Source organism: Musca autumnalis, unplaced genomic scaffold (genome assembly GCF_047663935.1).
Source record: "Musca autumnalis isolate F117 unplaced genomic scaffold, ASM4766393v1 scaffold_3, whole genome shotgun sequence".
Classification (NCBI taxonomy): Eukaryota; Metazoa; Arthropoda; class Insecta; order Diptera; family Muscidae; genus Musca; species Musca autumnalis.
Genome location: NW_027411866.1, coordinates 191,065,382 through 191,084,648, shown reverse-complemented (window position 1 = coordinate 191,084,648; position 19,267 = coordinate 191,065,382). Strand labels below are relative to the sequence as shown.

Genomic DNA, 19,267 nt, shown 5'->3' with positions numbered 1-19,267 from the left:
TTTCCGCTTCAGATGTAATCAAAATAAATATTTAAGCATGTTCAAACACACACTTGCACATTCACTGGACACAGAACAACAAGCGAGTTTAAAGGACTTCAAAACAAAAACAAAAAAGCACGTGTAGTTGTAGTAAAGCTATGCGAAATACAAACAACCAAACCAGCATAAAACATACATAGCAAGCACTACGACAACAACGACACACAGGAAACATCTGCTTCGGTTATGGCGGTGTTAGTGGCTGCTTTCGGCTACGATGTTTTTGTTGCACATCATTGTTTTATTTAAGCAAACGATTCCTGCTCAAACAGTTCAGTTACGAGTGAGACATTGCGGAAAGCGTTATCAAGGAAATAAATATCAAACGGAATATAACCGAAAAAAAAGAAAAAAAATTGTTAAACTAAAGCGCGCCTCTTTACACTCGGGCAAAGGTGTTTGTAGAAAAAGAAACAAAAAATAAGCATTAAAAAGGTTGTTAGACCAAAATACGGCCCACACTTCTAAACCGCAGCCATTAAGCAATAGTAATGCCTCTTTATTTCAAATAGAAAAGAATATACACCAAGTGCAAGAATAAGATGTTATACGATACGAAAAGTAGAAATCTATGATGATGATTATGATTTAAGTGTTTGTGAATTTGTGATTGTAAGTGTACCTGTGTTATTACCTGAAGGATACAAAGGCTGAATCAAATGAATAATATGTAGTGCAATGGTTTTATATGATGCAAAAGATTGATTACAAAATAGTGAATAATACTTGCAATCCTTGAAAAAAATAATCTCAAATCAATGAAAAATACAGTTGTGTTTAGATTCTAAAACTACCTTCCAGTCCAATTGTTGTTTTGTTGTCCCTTTTGTAATCATTAATTATTCAATATTTTATTTATTCATTGCCTCATCTGTTTGTCTGATGAGCTGCTTACGGATGTTTGCAATTTGTATGTGGCGAATGCAGGGTACAGCCAGTCATTGTTATTTTTTTATTCAAGTTTAATATGCCGGAGAGAACATAAAATGAAATGAGTTTTTTGCCACCAATGCGTATACGTGTTATCCTGTTGTCAATTAGAGGTGTTGCTGCGGGTGCTAACAATAAAAATAAAAACAACAACAACAACGGTTTAAACAACATTTTTTGCAATCAACACAAGAGGGCACATATCCTTTAATTATTAATTAACAAAAATTTACGAGCGCCTTTTGAAAAAGTTTCATCCAAACTCTTGGGGGAAGGATACAACATGGGCATAAATTGTCAGAAATTGTGTGAAGAACATAAAATTAATATTCTAAAAATTATGTTAAATTTTCGTTTAAAGGAAGTTCACTGAGAAACAATTAATTGAATGGAGAAACACACAAAGTTTTTGGGGCGTTGGTTACACACTGAGATCCAAAATATTAAAATTCGTAGCTAATTTGTGGAATGATGTTTTTGTAGGATTTGTAGGCTATTAGAACAGCCTAGTGGGAATCGAATTATGTACAGAGGTTAAAGAAATACTAAAGTCCCAAAACTATAAGTGAAGCATAGCAAGCCGCCTATAATAATTACGTTTCAAACATTTTGTTTCACATCTATATAAATAAAAAATCAAATGTCGTTCGTTGGTAATGTCATCAGTTGAGAACGGCTGGACCGATTTGGATAATTATTTTTTTTTTTTGAAATGTTCGCCATAACCCAACGTAGGTTTTTACGCAAAGACAATTTCACCAGGCCCACTTTTGAGCCCACTTTTTTCAACTTTCAATTTTAATATTTTCTACAAAAACTACTGAACTGATTTTCGTAAAATTGTCAGTTAATGAACAGCGATGGCCCCCGGTGAGAGTAGGCTACATATTTTGTTGAATTTCTGAAGGGGCGGGGTACTTCCTACACCCTATTTCTTTAAAAATGCTATATCTTTATAAATAAAAATCAAATGCCGTTCGTTGGTAATGGCATCACTTGAGAACAGCTGGACCTTTTTGTATAATTCTTTTTCAGAAATGTTTGTCATAACCCAACTTAGGTTTTTTTAAGAAGAAAATTGACCATACCCAGTTTTACGCCCACTTTTTTACAAATGTTGTTGAATTTCGGAGGGCGAGTGGTACACGCAGAAAAAAAGATCAGAAAACATATAATGTGTTTCGATGCAAACATAAAATAGGTTTGGATCCAAACATATATGTTTGTAACAGTCTCTGACATAACATATTTTTGGATTCAAACATATTTTATGTTATATTTATATCCTCAGCATTTATGCTAACGAGGGTATATACACTTTCATACGGTCAACATGTGCCTCATCGACATAATGGTCTTAGACCCATACTAGGTTTGGACGAAATCAGTTTCAGACAATTTGGAGTCGATTTAGCAATGTCCGTCCGTCTGTCTGGCTGGATGGTGCGCACGATAACTGTCGAACGGATCAACCGATTCTAATTAAATCTTGGGTATCGTAATATTTTGCCTAAACTAAGTTTAAGTTCGAAGATGAGCCATATCGGTCCACTACTTCGGGTACCTCCCCCACAAAAGTTCGAAAATGTTCAGACAATTTTTTTGCACATCCTGAAATTTCTACCAGACTTAGATGAGGTTCCAATATGGACCCAATCTGTCCACTCCTTCGGGTACCTCCCACACAAAATTTCGGAAAAGTTCAGTTTAGGACCAGCTCTCGAATTGCTCTGATTTTTGTTGTAACAACTTGTATTCACTGCCCGCCATACGACGGTACAAGGTTTATTAGTGGCAAACCCATACTTCCTGACAAAATAGCCTGAACGTTACAAAAATTCACTATCACACCGAATGTAGTTGTTGGAGCGTAAGAAAACTCTCGAACGGATCTGCCGATTCGGTCCAACATTTTGCCTTCGTAAAATATTAAAAACATATTTAAAGTTCGAAGATAAGCCAATCAGTCCAGTCATGCGGGCACCTCCCCGACAAAAGTTCAAAAATATTTCGAAAATTTGTGCGCACGATAACTCCTGAAGGGAGTGACCTATTTGGTCCATACTTTACACATCGTAATATATCTATCTATATGTATAGATCAGGATCGAACATGGACTATATTTGTCCACTAATTCGGGTACCTCCCACGCAAATTTTCGGATAAGTTCACTTTACCTGCTCTCGAATCACTTTAATTTTTGTTGAAACAGCTTGCATTTACTGACCCCCTTTACGATGGTACAAGTTTTTTCAGGGGCAAGTAAATACTTCCTGAGAAAATAGCCAGAAAGTTGTAAAAATCCCTATTAGCACTTGAACTGGTCAACCGATTTGGTCGGAAATTCGGCCTTCGTCATATTTTGTCCAAAATTAGTTTAAGTTCGAAGATGGGCAATACCGTTCCACAACTTCCAGTTTGGAAATGTATACCGATGTTATTCGATGTGATCCTGTTTACAGCGATATCGTGTTTTCCGTGGACAAGTTGATACTTCCTGGCATACAACGCCAAATGTTATACGATGACCCACTGACCCACTGCGATATCTATCGAAAATGTATGACTCCCAAAATAAGATCCACTTTCATAATGAACTATGTCGGTTCATTCCTTCAAGTATTTCTTTCGCAACACTTTTAAATTTTAATCATAATCCAAATTATTGTCGGCAAGTTCAAATGTCTATAAAGGCCACCAAATACAGAAAATACCCTAATTAATTATATTCATCAAGTCTCTGTCGGCAAAGCTACTTTTTTACTTGTTTTATGTTAGAACGTATATGTTATTTTACTGCAAAATATGTTAGAGAGGCCGTTGTTTTCCTCCGTGTACCTCCCCTATACCATATTTTAAAAAATGCTACTATATTTACAATAATTAGGAATGTATCGGTTTAGAAATTAATTTGCGAGACAATTGTGGTTGAGTCTCCAACCTTACGTACTTATTTGGGACCCAAAGCCTTGACAACGCCCACTTTTTAAAATGTGTTGCATCTACAAAACTTCGGTACCGATGTTACTGAAGCTTTCAGGGATGGCTCCCGGTGAAAATAGGCTACATATTTTGTTTGATATTTAAAAAAAAGCTACATTTGCAATAATAACGAATGTGTCGGTTTGAAAATGTACGTATTCATCTAAAGTCTGGGTAGTTATTTTGGGCCTAAAGTCCCGACCACGTCTAATTTTTTAAGTATGTTATATCTCCAAAATACTGAACCGATTTCCATGAAATTTGAAGGTCTGCCGTGGCAATGTGTACATTATGAATTTCAGAGAAGTACCATCCCACACATTTCTTTCAAACGCTATATGTATATGCCAAACTTATGATTATATCGGTTTCAGCATTAATTTTGGGAGACAATGGGGCTGTTTCTCCGATTTTAGGTACATATTTGGAGCCAAACTAACGGATCACACTCACTTTTTTAAATAAGCCATGTCTTGAAAACTGATGACCACGCCCACTTTTTCCAACACATTATTTTCCAAAACTGCTGAACCTAATTTCACGCAATTTTCAGAAAATATTCTGGAATGTCCCGTGGTCCAAAATGCTATATATTTGTAGACGTTCTATCTTGGTGTCCGAAGTCCCGACCACGGCCAGTTTTAAGTATGTTATATCTTGAAAACTAGCGAGCCGATTTTCATGAAATTTTATTAAATGTACCGTGGTACATGTACGCATAAATTTCGAAGGTAGCACGGTATATCCCCTATTAAGAAAAACGACATATTTACAAATTTCCTTAAATGGTGAAGTTCAACGGTCCTTCAGCCATGAAAAACTAACAACATATGCGTCTCAATAAGCGGGAAAATTTGACTTAACAATTTTTTTAACTTTTATTATTAGATCGCTTTAGAACGATAATAAATCCTAAACAGCAGAACGATAATAAATCCTAAACAGCATCAATTGCGAAAAAAATCCGACAAAGTCCGTAAGAGAAAATAAAGGTTGCAGACAAAAGCTATTGATAAATTTAAAATCCTCAATGAATAACTCCGTTTGACAATGGACCTGAAGAAGTAGAATACCTATTTTTGAATTGTAAAACATAATCTCCATAAAAAGTTGTCATTAAAACGCAATACGACGGATCAGCAACGGGAGTCCGGGTATGTTAGTAAGAACTACATTAGTAGGGATTCAGAAAGTTGTAGCTAACTACGTAGGTGGTAAGTGGTCACAAAACCAGTAAAAGGTATCAATAGGCTTTGAGCATGTATGAATCGAAAATTTCACGCACAAATCGATTTAAAAAAAATATATTTTTTTTAAAAATGTATGAAATTAAAAAAGATTTTTTTCAAAAATTGTTTTCTGTTACAGAAATGAATAAATTTAAGCCAACTAATAACTACCCAGCAAAAATTCGGACCCGTTAGTCATTACGTTACCCATTACAAAGTAATGTAAACAAGATTCTTTTCGCATTACAAGTAATCTGAAAAGTAATGGGTTACTTCTTAAAAAATTTACAAGGCAAACCTACTTACTTTATTCCTCACTAAGTAATGAGGACGGTGGCACAGTGTGTGTGTGTCCGACTATAAATCCTCTAGGGTTGTGTGTTCAACGCTCACCGTCGGCAAGTGAGTTTTTGTTAATCAAAAAATAACAATTCGTGGTGCGCATGTGCACTGCACATATAAGTTCTTAAGTATTCGTGTGCGTGGCACAGTCAGAGGGTTCATGGGTTCAATTCGGGCAGACAGCGAAATAAAATAAAAGTAAGAAGTGTGATGAAATTAAAAACAAATTCTCTACATCAACTGTTCTAAAAATAGAATTTTGTTCACCTTACTTTTCAACTTTTAGTGGCCACAGAATAACTAGTTATTCTAGTGGTCATAGAATAACTAGAAACTGAGTGCGACATGCCCTTGTAAAAATAATGGGGAAGAAAGGGGGTTTGTGAGTAGTTACGACTGCCAAAAATCCCTTACAAAACCCATGATTTTGGAGGACTTTTTTTTTTGCTGGGTAAAATAATGTTTATTCCATTTAAATATTGAAGTGGGTCACGCACAAACCACTTTGAAAAAAATTGATTTTTTACTTTGTTGAAAAAATTATATCTTTGAAAAAAAGCGTTTACGATATTTTAACCATTCTCAGAATTAAAGAAAATTAGCGAGAAACAAATATTATGTCAGTTTGGTTATCTCATGTTGCTCTAAAGTTTATTTTCTAGTATATATCTGCTTAAAGTGACTTCAAAAGATTGCCCATAATTCTGATAAATAAATTTTAAAATCATTTTGTGCGTGCAATTTTTTCACCGAATCACCTCATAATTAAGATTTTTATGTAGAAACTCATTACGTTATGATACAGGAATATTAGGTTGTAAAACAGTCATAACCCTAATGGACAAAATATTATGCGAACCAACGAACTTGACCTAAGTTTGGACAAAATATTACGCGGGGCAAATTTTTGAACCGAATCGGTTGACCAACACCAAATTCTCTGAAACGAATTTCTTCCAAACATACTTGCAGTCTAAAACCATTATTTCGATAAGGTTCATTTTGGTCGTATGAATGTGTTTTTACTAAAGGTTGTGATAACAAAAGCATAATATCGTTGTAATTAGGGCTCCTAGTGCTACCATAGGTAAACATTTCGAAACTAACCTCAAACACAAAATAAACTAATTCTGAAGTCGTAATCGGATACTAATGTTGAATAATACCAACTAGCCACAACAATTAACTTGCAAAATATGAAAAAAGTAGGGAGTAGGAGTTCTAAAATTTTTTGTTGTATCAGTCTAATATCCCCCTAAAACGGTACCACCCGATTTCAGATATTTATAGGATTTTATCCACATTATTTTCTAGATATGTTGAAATTTAGGCTTAAAGTAGTCGAAAAAAATTCTCCACCTAAAACTGTAGACATACATATGTATGTCTAAATGTGACCTTAGGCCGGGGGTGCTCAAAATATTTTGTGCATTAGTCTCTCTGAGCGAGCATTTCTTTTGCTAAACCACGACGGATGAGAATAAAGAGAACATATGTTATTGTTGCAGTCATGTTAACGTATATGGGTGATCTTGGCAGCCTTAGGTATATACATGGCCCAATTATAAAGGTCCTCTCTCAAAAACAACTGATTTCAAATTGAGCTGTCAAAATTCATATTTGTCATTTTAATTCGCCGTGAACAATGTAACAGACAGAGAAATGTCAAACTGCAGAGAAACTGGTAGATGCATCGCGAAAAAAAAACAAAAAGCTCTTTTGTTGTACACTTAAAATTTCAACATTTGTTGTGTTTTTTTTATGAGAATTCTATTTACAATAACTTATTTTGGCTGTTCAAGATCGATCAGTTGACATTTTCTGATGTATGCATCTACCTTAATTGACAGTAAAGAAATTCGCCACAAGCACATTCAGTCACGGCGAATACAATTTTTTCGCCTTTGTTTATGAATTTTGGCATTTAAAATCTGTATTTTTGTTTGAATTCGCTTGAGAGAAGAACTTTATAATTGGGCCATGGGTATATGAAGAAAAGACAAAATTTTTTAGTTTTCCATAAAAAAAAAATTAAAAAATTTTTTTTAAGCTACATGAAAGATTTTTGGTACATAGATTGGGAAAAAAATCCCATTCTTAAATCTGTTCGAGATACTAATTTTGGTTGTTGCGCGCAAAAGTTATGGTGGTTTCAATTCTGATAAAAAGAAAAAAATCTTTAAAAGACTCTAATCATTATATTGAGAAACTCTCTTAATAAGGGGCTCCCTACATACTATATGTTTACTGAGGACCCATAACTTTAGTGAAAAAGTTGTAAATTTTCGCGGAAATTAGGAAAGCATTCAAAACAATTGGTAGTTTACAACTTGTTCTAATAAAATTCAAGCTGTTTATGCATCTGAAAAATATATAAAAAATATGTACGTAATCTAAACATCGCGAAGATTCAAATGAAACCAAAACTATACAAATCCGCTTAGCAGTTTGCATATTATAGCAAAAAAACAAAAAATATATTGAGGAAATTTATAAAATTTGTGTAAGAGAAAATATTTATTAAAATTTATTTTGTGAGTTAGTTGAACAGAATGTAAGAAAAATAGGTCGGAGTTTTTCTTCTATTTTAGTTAAATTTCACGCAATAAATCACATTTTTTATTCTAATCACTTCTCGAAAACACGCTAACATCTAGCAGAAGATATGGATATCTTTCAAATAAATGTTGGGTTCCTTTAAATGGGGTATAATCTTGAAATAAAATTGTATCGGGTAATGTTCATTTTGAAATGCGTGTAAATCGCGAAATCCTCAAAATCACTTGATGCGCATGCGGTTTACCAATACAGGGAATTCTTCTCTTTTAATTTGTACACATTTGCCAGGATTTACTTTGGCCGCTAAGATGTAGCATCGTCTGCAGTTTAGTGTGCAACAAACTGTATTACGCTTATATTTTGCACAAAGTGCATACACTTTTTATGCGCATCCGATTTCACTATCAACCGTGAAAAAATACATCGATCTAAACATATTTCAATAAAATCCATCAAGAACCGTGGATGTAGCATCACACAGTATTTTTTGGATAAATCGGATACAGCTCCCATGCCACTAAATTTTTCAAACCGCTGTTTTCGGACAAACGCGAGTGATGATTCACTTTCTTCATTGAAATGGAAACGATCCACATAAAACGCGAATTAATCAGCGATATTTTGAAAAACATTTTTCGCAAATTTTTCAATTTTTGCAGTAGCCATTTCCCCCGTTCTAGTAGATGGATTTTTACGATCTGTGATTCATATGATCCGGATCGTCGAAAAACTAAAATATCGCGGGGTACCAGCACACTCAAAACGATATTGTAAATACTGTACCCAAAAAATAGGTTTTTTAGAAAAAATATCGCACTAAATTTTGGCCTTTGGCAGTAGATTACTCTGCTGCTGTATGGGCTACATACTCAATATACATATCAGATTATGCGAAATCGCGAGTTCTTTAATCCTATAATTGGTTTTTCGAAATATCCGAATGCGCGTCCCAGTTACATAAAAAATACAAAAAACACCTGAAATCCGGCTTCAAAATGTCAGCATCCATAAAAGGTGGATGCAGTGGAAATTTTGGAAAGTGATACATTAGAAGTGTAATCTTCATTTTGTATTCTCCTACTTTTACTTTGGACAGATGTCCGTCATTTGAATGGTTTAATCAGAAATCGAATAGCAATGTAAAAAACCTGTTTAGCTACAACGTGTTTTTACCTATGTTTTTTCCTTTACGCGGTCGTAACTACCACGTAAACTAAATTTTTTTGCTAAATTTTTGAGCTTTGTACAAAAACATCTAAATTAATCCAGCAATAGTCATAGTTACTGGTAAACTACAATAGTTCGCATATTATAATAGTGCAAACCTTGGCTTCATGGAAACTAAAAAATTTTGACTTTTCCTCATATATATGCTCCAGTGATAGGCAGTGTGTGCTTACTGAGAGCAAGTGAGCGTAAATATCGCAGTGAAATTTATGCTTGCTTGCCCTCAGTAATCGCACACTGCCTGTCACTGGAGCAAAGATTTGCCTTATGTAACCTTACCTTAAGTACAGTACAGCCCGAATTTAGGTATTTTAAATTTTTAGCTGACCGAATTAGCTAAAATTAAGTATTTGAGGTTTCCAGTGGTAAAAAATTCTCCGATTGCGATTGCTACTTTCGTTAAAAACTGAAAACTGATTACGCGTATTCCATATTAGTTCAAAATATTTCATAGTGGAGGCTATAAAAAGTTCCTTTCATTAAGCCATTTTAGTATGTGCCGGTGTGTGAAAACAGCCATCTACAAATCTTGGGTAGGAGATACCCCAAGGACGGGACCGACATAGTTCATATTCAACCTGATACAGAAATAAATGAAATAACACTATCTGCAAAGTTTTAACCATCAAAAACTCCCTGCGAGAGTTACCTTGCGGATTTGCGATTTTAGTTGGTGCTGTTTCTTGGAGCTTTTAGCCCATTACCTCGGGATGTATGGATTTGCCATCGATAAAAATTGTACCCTCGTAAAGGGGGCCGCAAGGACAATCTGCTATAAAATCAAAACAATCCAGAGAAGCTCTTAAGCATCACCTTTTCCGAATTTTATGTCGAAGGTACCCGAACGAGTGGACCGATATAGTCCATATTCGACTTACTAAAAATTATTGGCATATGCCAGTAATTTGGTATAGCCCCACGTTCCACGTGTTCTGAATATAAATGGGAAGCACTCGAAGGAGTGGATCTATATAGTCCATATTCAAACCTGATCTATGTGCCGTATAGATATTACAATACGAAAAGTATGGACCAAATCGGTTGCTTCCTTCAAGAATTATTGTGCGCACAATTTTTCCGAACATTTTCGAACTTTTGTGGGTGAGGTACCTGAAGGAGTGGACCGATATGGTTTATCTTCGAACTTAAACTAAGTTTGAACAAAATATTATGAACGCAAAATTTTAGACCGATTCGACTAATCCGATCGAGAGTTATCGTGCGCTCCAACCACACTACACGTGGTACCATCGAGTTTTTTTAACTTTCCGACTACTTTCTCAGGAAGTATGGACTTGCCCCTGATAAAACTTGTACCGTCGTTATGAGGGCAGCGAATTCAAGTTCTTATAAAAAAATCTAAGCGATTCGGGAGCAGGTCCTAATCTGAACATTTCCGAAATTTTCAGCAATTACGGCATATTAGGGTTTGATTATCGATAGCAATTATCGTTGAGTGGTGTTGTGAGTTGCCAAAATTACATAATGTATGGAAATTTTCAACTGAAGTTGCGAATCTCAGCAACCACCTATTTTCAGTTGCAGTCAACATTTTCGAAGAAACAAAAAGTAAAATAGAAAGGAAAATATACATTATCTTAACAATTGTTGATTTTTTCTGTTTGTTTTGTTTTAGTTGAAGATTCAATCATATGATTGTTTAAGTCTGGAGTTTCCCCCATTGGCTTAACTTCATCACTTTCCTCTTTGTAGAGAAAAATGTTTACAAAACGCACTGACAGCTTGCAAAATTTACTGTTCGCTACCAATTGATAAATTGAGTGCAAATCCAATGTGCACATATATTCCAACTGTACAGCCGACTACACCAGGGAATTTCGTTTTTGAATAAAAATGATCTTTCCAACGTGGGAGTCAACTTGCAGTCCAGAGTGCAATTGCAATGGATTCGACTTGTGCCTCAAATTTCTTCTAAAAGATGCAATTTCCTGCACATTTTCTTCACCATCAAAAAATATTACCACTGAAATAATTTTTTTTTTTGACGCAACTCTAGTTTGGTGGCAATGCATAATCGACCCCTTATTCATCAATTATATTTTGAGAGAAGAAGTCTCCCTTGTCCCATCTGCCATGTTTGTGGAACAATTATTATTATATTTTGAACATGTCTTTATCCTATTGCATAGAATTTATAATACAAATAATAGTCCAATGACAATGCCGTACTTATCATTATTATCTTCATTTATACTGTCTAATTTAAATTAAATTCCCAAAATCAATTTCGATCATTGAAATTTTCTTATAAATAATTTGGCTGCTTCCAATATTCATATTGGATATTGAATACAATAAAATTAGGAGAATCTTCTTTTATTTTGCTGCTGGCAAAATATTTACTTATACTAATATTCAGTGTATATGCTGTGTGGCATCTGCATTGTTGTTGTTTTTGTATTGATAACATAAATAAATATGAATGAAAATGAGAAGCAAACAAACAAAAGGACGTTCCTTATTCTAAAAATTCACTTTAGGAGATAAGCATGTACACATATTTTCAGCAAGGACTATATAAATATATATATGTAACGAAAATACAAAATTTGGAAACCAAATCTACCATCCACCCACTTAATTGAAATTCAAAAGGATGTTGTAATCTTCTCGTGTTATTCTTCCTTTTGTTGTTGTTGTTTTTAGTCAATGACTTTGTAATCATGAATGTGTGTACAAAAATTTATTCATTCTTTTTGTTTTAAATCGGAAATTTGCAATCAATGAAAGTGGCTATTGATTATTAAAGGAAGACAAACGAACGGAACAAAACAAAACATTATCATTGAGAAATTTTGAATTTCTACCCTGCCGACGTGAGTGTTTTTATGTTTTCGCATACATAGACATCTACATAAAACGGAAATGATTGTAATCATCATTGTTAAGCCTCAGGTAAGTGTTAGTGACATCATGTTTGTTTGTTTTGTTGTTGCTTTATAATTGTTGTTATCAATTAAGTAATTGCATTTGAAAAGGAAAAACACACATCAAAGATTTTTACAGATTACCACAAAAAGATAAGTGAATTTATTTGCATGCTGTGTGACAAATGAAATAATTTGTTTATTGAAATGTTTTGTGATGCTGTCATAAAGTTGAACAAAAAAGAAATTACATAATTGCAAAGTGTGAAAATACCATTTAATGGTATTTGATTTAATTATAAAGAGAATTAAATGTTAAAGTAAGAAACATTGAAACGTATATTTGGTCATTGTATTTGTATTTATGTTGGATTATTACTACGGAATATTAATTATGATTAATTAATTAATTGTTATTAATTACAGTCTGCAACAATTTTCGGGTCATCGGCTGTGTTGTGGGAAATTCTAAGTGTAAATTCATAAAAACACAGATGGTTGTGTACATGTAAGCATTCAAACATAGTGTGTTCGGCTACAAATCAGAAATTCGTTTGATTAAATCCAGCAGAGAGCAAAATAAAATAAAAATTAGAGTTGTGTAGTTCCGGAACGAAATAATTCCAAGGAAATATTCCGGACTTGGAACTATATCCGGCTTTTTAGTTCATATAGTTCCAGACGTGCATTTTTTAAAATGAAGTGTTTTGAGAGGGATTCCATCCCGTAGAAGCTGTGTTGGCATCAATGTAGAAAAATGGGTCAAAATGGGTTGAAACCAAAAAGTTTTTTTTATGTTCCCTTCCGATTTCTGGTTTAACCTTACATTTTATAGACCTATGCCAAAAGAAAGACGAGGAATAATCCATGGGCAACATGATACTAGTGTATGATGTTTAGATATATCCACTGCATCCACCAAAAAATGATGCTGACATTTTGAAGCCGGAATTTCAAGGTTTTTTGATTTTTATACCCATTCCGTTTGTAACTACTCGAAATAATCATTGTAGACCCCACAAACTATATACTCTTGATCAGCGTGCAATTCTACATCGATATAGCCATGACCGTCCGTCTGTGGAAATCACTCTAGCTTCCAAACGGATTGAAGTAGGTGGATGAAATTTTGGTAAAATCTATTATATGTATGTAGGACTTTTGGTATTGAAAGCGGGCTATGTAGGTCCACGTTTTCGTATAGCACCCCGTGACGCGTCGTCGTTTTAAGGAAACTTTATGATATTTGTCCTATTTGACCACCGAATTGGTTGTAATTTGGTATTTTGTGTCTCCAGAGGCTAAAAAATATTTCTACCAAATTTTGTTTATATAGGTCCACGTCTTTGTATAGCCTCCATATAAGGTCCCATATACGCGTCATTTTAATATATAGTAATTTTGTATTTTGTCTTTCCGCAGGCTAAGAAATATTTCACCATAAAATGTTTATGTAGATCCAGGTTTTGATATAGACCCCATAGGACGATATCTCCCGATTTTCGGTATATTGAAGGTTTTAGCCTTAATATTCCACCGAAATGGCTGAAATTTGGTATTTAGTCTTCGTTGGGTGTATAAAACTTTCCCCCGGAAATAGGTCCACGCGTTCATATAGCCCCCATAGGACGGTACCTCCCGATTTTCGGTACTTTTGAAGGTTGTGGCCTCAATATTCCACCGAAATTGCTGAAATTTGGTGGTTAGTCTTCATTTGGGGTATAAAACATTCCATATGAAATTTGTCGGTATAGGTCCCATAGGGCGATATCTCCCAATTTTCGGTATTTTTGAAAGTTTTAGCTATACTATGCTATCAAAATGCCTGAAATTTGACATTCCGTCCTGTTTTGGAATGCAAAACTTTCTCCCAGAAATTTACCTGTATCGGTCCACGCTTTCGGTGTTTTGAAGGGTTTAGCCTCATTATAACACCGAAATGGCTAAAATTTTGAACTTTCCACCTGAAATGTGTCGGTATAGGTCCATGTTTAAGTTTTTGATAGAGGTATGAAACATTCCAGCCGAAATGTGCCGGTATAGGTCGACGTCTTCAAATACCCCCTTAGGACAGTAGGACCTCAATATTCCACCGAAATGGCTGAAATTTGGTATTTAGTCTTCGTTGGGTGTATAAAACTTTCCCCCTGAAATTTGTAGGTATAGGTCCACGCCTTCATATAGCTCCCATAGGACAGTACCTCCCGATTTACGGTATTTTGAAAATTGTGGCCTCAATATACCACCGATATGACTGAAATTTAGTATTTAAATTGCCATGGGTGTATAAAATATTGCAGAAGAGAATTATCAGTATAAGCCCTGTTCTTCAAATAACCCCACAGAAGTGTACTTTCCGATTTTCGGTATTTTAAGGTTGTGTCATCAATATCCCATCGAAACGGATGAAATTTAATATTTAATATCCGTTGGTGGTATAAAACTTTCCACCTGAAAATTTCCCGTATTGTTCCATGTTTTTATATACCCCCCATAGAAAGATCCCTCCCAATGTTCGGTATTTTGAAAGTTTTAGCCACAATATTCAATGCGAATAACTGAAATTTGGTATTTAGTCTTCGCTGGAGTTACGAAACTTTCCTCCAGAAATTTATCGGTACAGGTTAACGCGCTCCTGATGTTGTTAACTATCCAAATCCAGAATATCCAGTAGTGGGATTCTGTAACTAATTTTTGCTGTTTTCGATAATTGTCGGTAAAATTAAAATGCTTATAATTTCGATAATTAGCGAAATTTTTCGGTAAGTTAACGATGAATAAAAAGTAGTCGCTAGCCTCTACGGACACAAACAGTGATGCCAACTTTTCTTTATGTTTTTAGTCATAATTTTGCGATTTAATTTTACCGATTTCTGTCGGTAACAGCAAAAATGAGTTACAGAATCCAACTACAGGTTTAGGTCTAGTCGGTTTTGCCCAATTTTATGTATTTCGCTCAATTCGGAAAATTGTAAATATTGGTCCATGTTGTGGAAAGAAACAAAATGTCGTCCCATTCTCAGTTAAGATATATGTACTACTCCTGCAATAAAAGGAAGAGTTTAGTACTTTCATAAACGAAATAAAACTAATTGATCCCATTCACTTCAAAACAGTTCTTGGTGGAGGGTATAAAAAGTTCGGCCTGGCCGAACTTAACGCTTTTGTTACTAGTTTTTAATAATCCGGACGCGCAACACCATAATATTTCATACTCATAATAGGATTATAGAACTGTTGATTTTACGTCGTTTAATGTATATATCATTAGTGTGCTCCTTACAGTATCCTAGTAATTGGACAATCTAATGAGCCGCGACGGATCTAATGAGCCCTTCCACTAAAACCGCGGATATAGATACCTTGGAAATAGGAAAATCAGCAAAAATATACTTTGACAAATCCGTGTACTAAACCGCGATTTTCTTTAACAATTTTTACATAAATGAAATCTTTTATACGCGATTATAATATTTGCGAAAACACGTATCATAAATAACAGAGATACGCGAGTAATATGGGAATTTTACGCAAAATTTAATGTGGAGGCACATCCGCGGTTCTTAAAGAATCTACTTGAAATATATGTATATTGACGTATTTTTGATGGGCGCTAATGAAACCGAATGCGCATCAAAATCGTATGCACATTGCACGAATTTTACCCACTTTAAGGTTTTTTTTTTGCATTGTGTGATGCAACTTTGGCCGCTGAGTGAAACATCGAAATATGCATAAATTTTGAAAGAAATTGATTCGCTGTATCCAAAAACGGATGCGCATCAACTGATTTTAACTAATTCGCGAATAATAGGCTTTTTAATTTTCACATTTTTTGAATGATTGTAATTTCAATATTATTCTTAATTTTCTATTCTTATAAGTTATCACAATAAGCAACTAAGCTTTCGCGATGGTAAACCATATTTCTTGTTTTAGCAGTTCAAATTAATTATTGTATGGGACTTAAGCGAAAAAGTTGGAAAATTCCCAAATATTTTTTTTCTTCTTCTTTATTTCCACTTAACTCCTTGGGGAGCATAGGGCCTTTACAAAGTTTTTCCAAACTATTCTATCAATCGCAATACATTTAATTTCATTCCAGCTACAGCCGCTGCTCTCCACTTCCTTCATCAGGCTTCTTCTTTTCTAGTTTTTCGAATCAAACCAAAAAATGTATTTGCAACAATATTTTCCAACAATAAGTTTTTCTCTTTTGTTGTTGCTATAATATGCAATTTAGGTACCCAATCTCTATAAATTTGGTATCATATTTTTCTACGCATTGTCAAGATTCTGTAGATATTTTTAATTTATTTTTTAGAGGTTTGTACGGACTCTGTGACAGGATAATTTGGATTTAATTCAAGATTTTTCTATCATTTGTTGATTTTTGGCGAAAATAAAAATAAATTTAGTACATATTTAAACATCTACGAATAGAGGAAAGGAATGCTGTTAACGATTTATGCATACATTTTCTCATAACAAATAAGACATTTTTAAATATTTTTTCTTTTTTGAGTATAAAAACTGCTATAACATTTGCGCGCATCTTCCAATTTTGTGAACGCGAACAGATTTGAAACTTTTTGAAATTTTTTCCCTAACCTCTGTACCAAAATTCGTAGCTGTGCTCGGATAACATTTTTGCAATTTTTTTTCAAATGGAATTGCAAAGGAATTTTGGTTTTTACCATATATTCTTGATCAGCCTAAAATTAGTTGATTTAAACATGTCCGTCCGTCTCCTTCGAAGGATTTGAGAGAGATGGCTGAAATTTTGACACATATATTTGGTCTGAACTTAGATTAAGTTCGAAGATGGGCTACATCGGTCCAAGTTTTATAGCATTCATTCTTCCACTTGTTTGCTCCATCGAAGACTTGGGCTGCCAGCTCTGCGTGTACCGCCGTGTGGCTCGTAATTATAATCCTTTTTAGCGGGTTCATCATCGCTCATTCTTATGATATGGCCTAGCCAACTCAATCGTTGTATCTCGATACGTTTAACTATACTGATGTCGTTGTATAATAGATGCAGCTCGTGGTTCATACGACGTCGATATTCATCGTCTAAAAATTATAGGTACGAACTTCCACTGTTAGTCCGAGCTCTATGGACGCATTGCGCGTCGAAACCATCAACTTAGCAGATTCTCCTTCGACCATCTTAAAGGTATCAGTTACTTCTTGTACTGATCGCCCCAAGATGTCTATATCGTCAGCATAAGCAAGTAACGTGTGGCTTTTGTTGTAAATTGTGCCATTTCTTTCTTTTAACATCAGCAACCTGTATAAACTTTTCCAGTCACACCAGGGGCTGTCTCCTTGCCTAAACCTCATTTGGCACTAAACTCTTTGGAGAGGTTCTTTCCTATTTTAACTGAGGACGGAGTATCGGTTAATGTCATCTTACAAAGCCGGAAGATCTTTGGGGGAAAAAAATTCAGAAATAGCTGTCGAAGGCTGCTTTATAATCGACAAAAAGGTGGTAGGTTTCGCTCTGCATCTCTTGGGTCTTCTCCATGATTTGCCGCAGGGTAAATATCTTGTCAATGGTGGATTTTCCAGATCTAAAGCCGCATTGGTATGGCCCAATTATCTTGTAGGCAATTGGAAGAAGACTTATGCCCATACAATTAGAGTATACAATGTTATTTCCTTTCTTGTGAACAGGACAGAGTGCTATGATTCCAATCGTCGGGTACTCATTCTTCCTGCCAAATTGCGCTGACTATCTAATGAATACTCCTTATCAGCGTATCGTCTACGGTTTTGAATAGCTCGGCTACTAGATTGCTGTATTTACGATCTTCTGGGATTGGACCTGTGGTATCTTCATCGTCTTCGGTACTATTGGACAACAGTTTGGGAAAAATGCTCTTCCCATATCGTGAGCACACTATCTACATCAGTTACCGAATTACCTTGCTGGTCTCTACATGCCTATACCAAAGCCATCAGTTTGATGTTTCCCTCTTTGGTAGAACTTTGGGACTTCATTCTGGCTCCTGTGCATCTCGATTTTTTCACACTTCCGCTTTTCCATTTCTCTCTTTTCCTGCGGAAAAGACATTTCTCCTCTCTCCTTTTCTCCCGATAGCTCTGTCGTGCGCTACGCATTGTTGAGTAGCCCTATATGCCGTATTTTTCTCTTCGGTGGAGGTCTCTGGTATCCAAGTATGGATTTTTCGGCTGTATGCATGGAGTGGGCAATACTTTGCCATTGTGCTGATATGTTATCAGGACGGGGAGTGCTTTAGTTAAGCAATTGGGCCAGTTGAGTGGAATATGCTGTGGCTATCTTTTGTGATTGCAGCTTACCGATGTCTAACTTTCCTGTTGTGTCTGTAAGTACTTTTATCTCAACCCATCACACCAGAACTAATAGCAAATTTCAGAATTCCAGCTCTATCCGTTAACTAATGTCCAAACAGTTTCTGTTTTAAATCTATCCATTTGCAACCCTAATTCGAAATTTGAGAATTTTAACACCAGCCTTTTGTCCAATTCAAAGGGTTAAATTTAAATGCTGTTTCCAAAAACCTAGCATCATCCCCTACACAACAACAGTAACTCACATTCCAAATTTCACGATTATAGCTTCAGCGGTTTCGTCTGGGCGTTGATCTGTCAGTGAGTTACTCACTCATCACTAGACAGCGGAATTTTATGCAACCCCTATTTTTGGTCCGATTCATGTCAAATTTTGAGACTAGGCCTATTTTTGGCTTCTGATTACATTGCAATCGAAACATATGGCATATGCAAAATTATGCAAAATGCATAAATTTTTGCATATGCAAAATTTATGCATTTTACATATTTTCTTATGCAACAAATATTTCAATAATAGGTACAAAAAATGTTTGTGTGTAAAATTTTTCTGCTTAAAATTCTCTTCAGACAAGTCAATAAAATAGAGAAATGTATAAACACAGCCACAACCTTCAAAATATCGAAAATCGGGAGGTATCGCTCTATGAGGGCTATATGAAGGCCTGAACCTAAACGAAAAATTTTAGGTGGAAAGTTTTTTACCCCCAAGGAAGACTTAATACCAA

General features: G+C 35.0%; 1 protein-coding gene across 13 annotated transcripts in view; it reads left to right on the top strand.

Annotated features, from left to right (window-relative positions):
* The first annotated feature begins 312 nt into the window (after positions 1–312).
* The window catches only part of LOC141398615 (otoferlin-like), a 454,472-nt gene continuing 435,517 nt past the window's right edge, over positions 313–19,267 (top strand). For 4 of the 13 annotated variants that reach the window (XM_073976050.1, XM_073976038.1, XM_073976051.1 and 1 more), the window contains exons 1-2: positions 313–654; positions 12,064–12,228. The gene's annotated coding sequence lies outside the window, so the exon portion shown is untranslated. Of the gene's footprint in view, positions 1,086–11,979; positions 12,229–19,267 lie in introns of all 13 variants that reach the window. The other 9 variants (XM_073976046.1, XM_073976049.1, XM_073976043.1 and 6 more) reach the window with 8 other exon arrangements.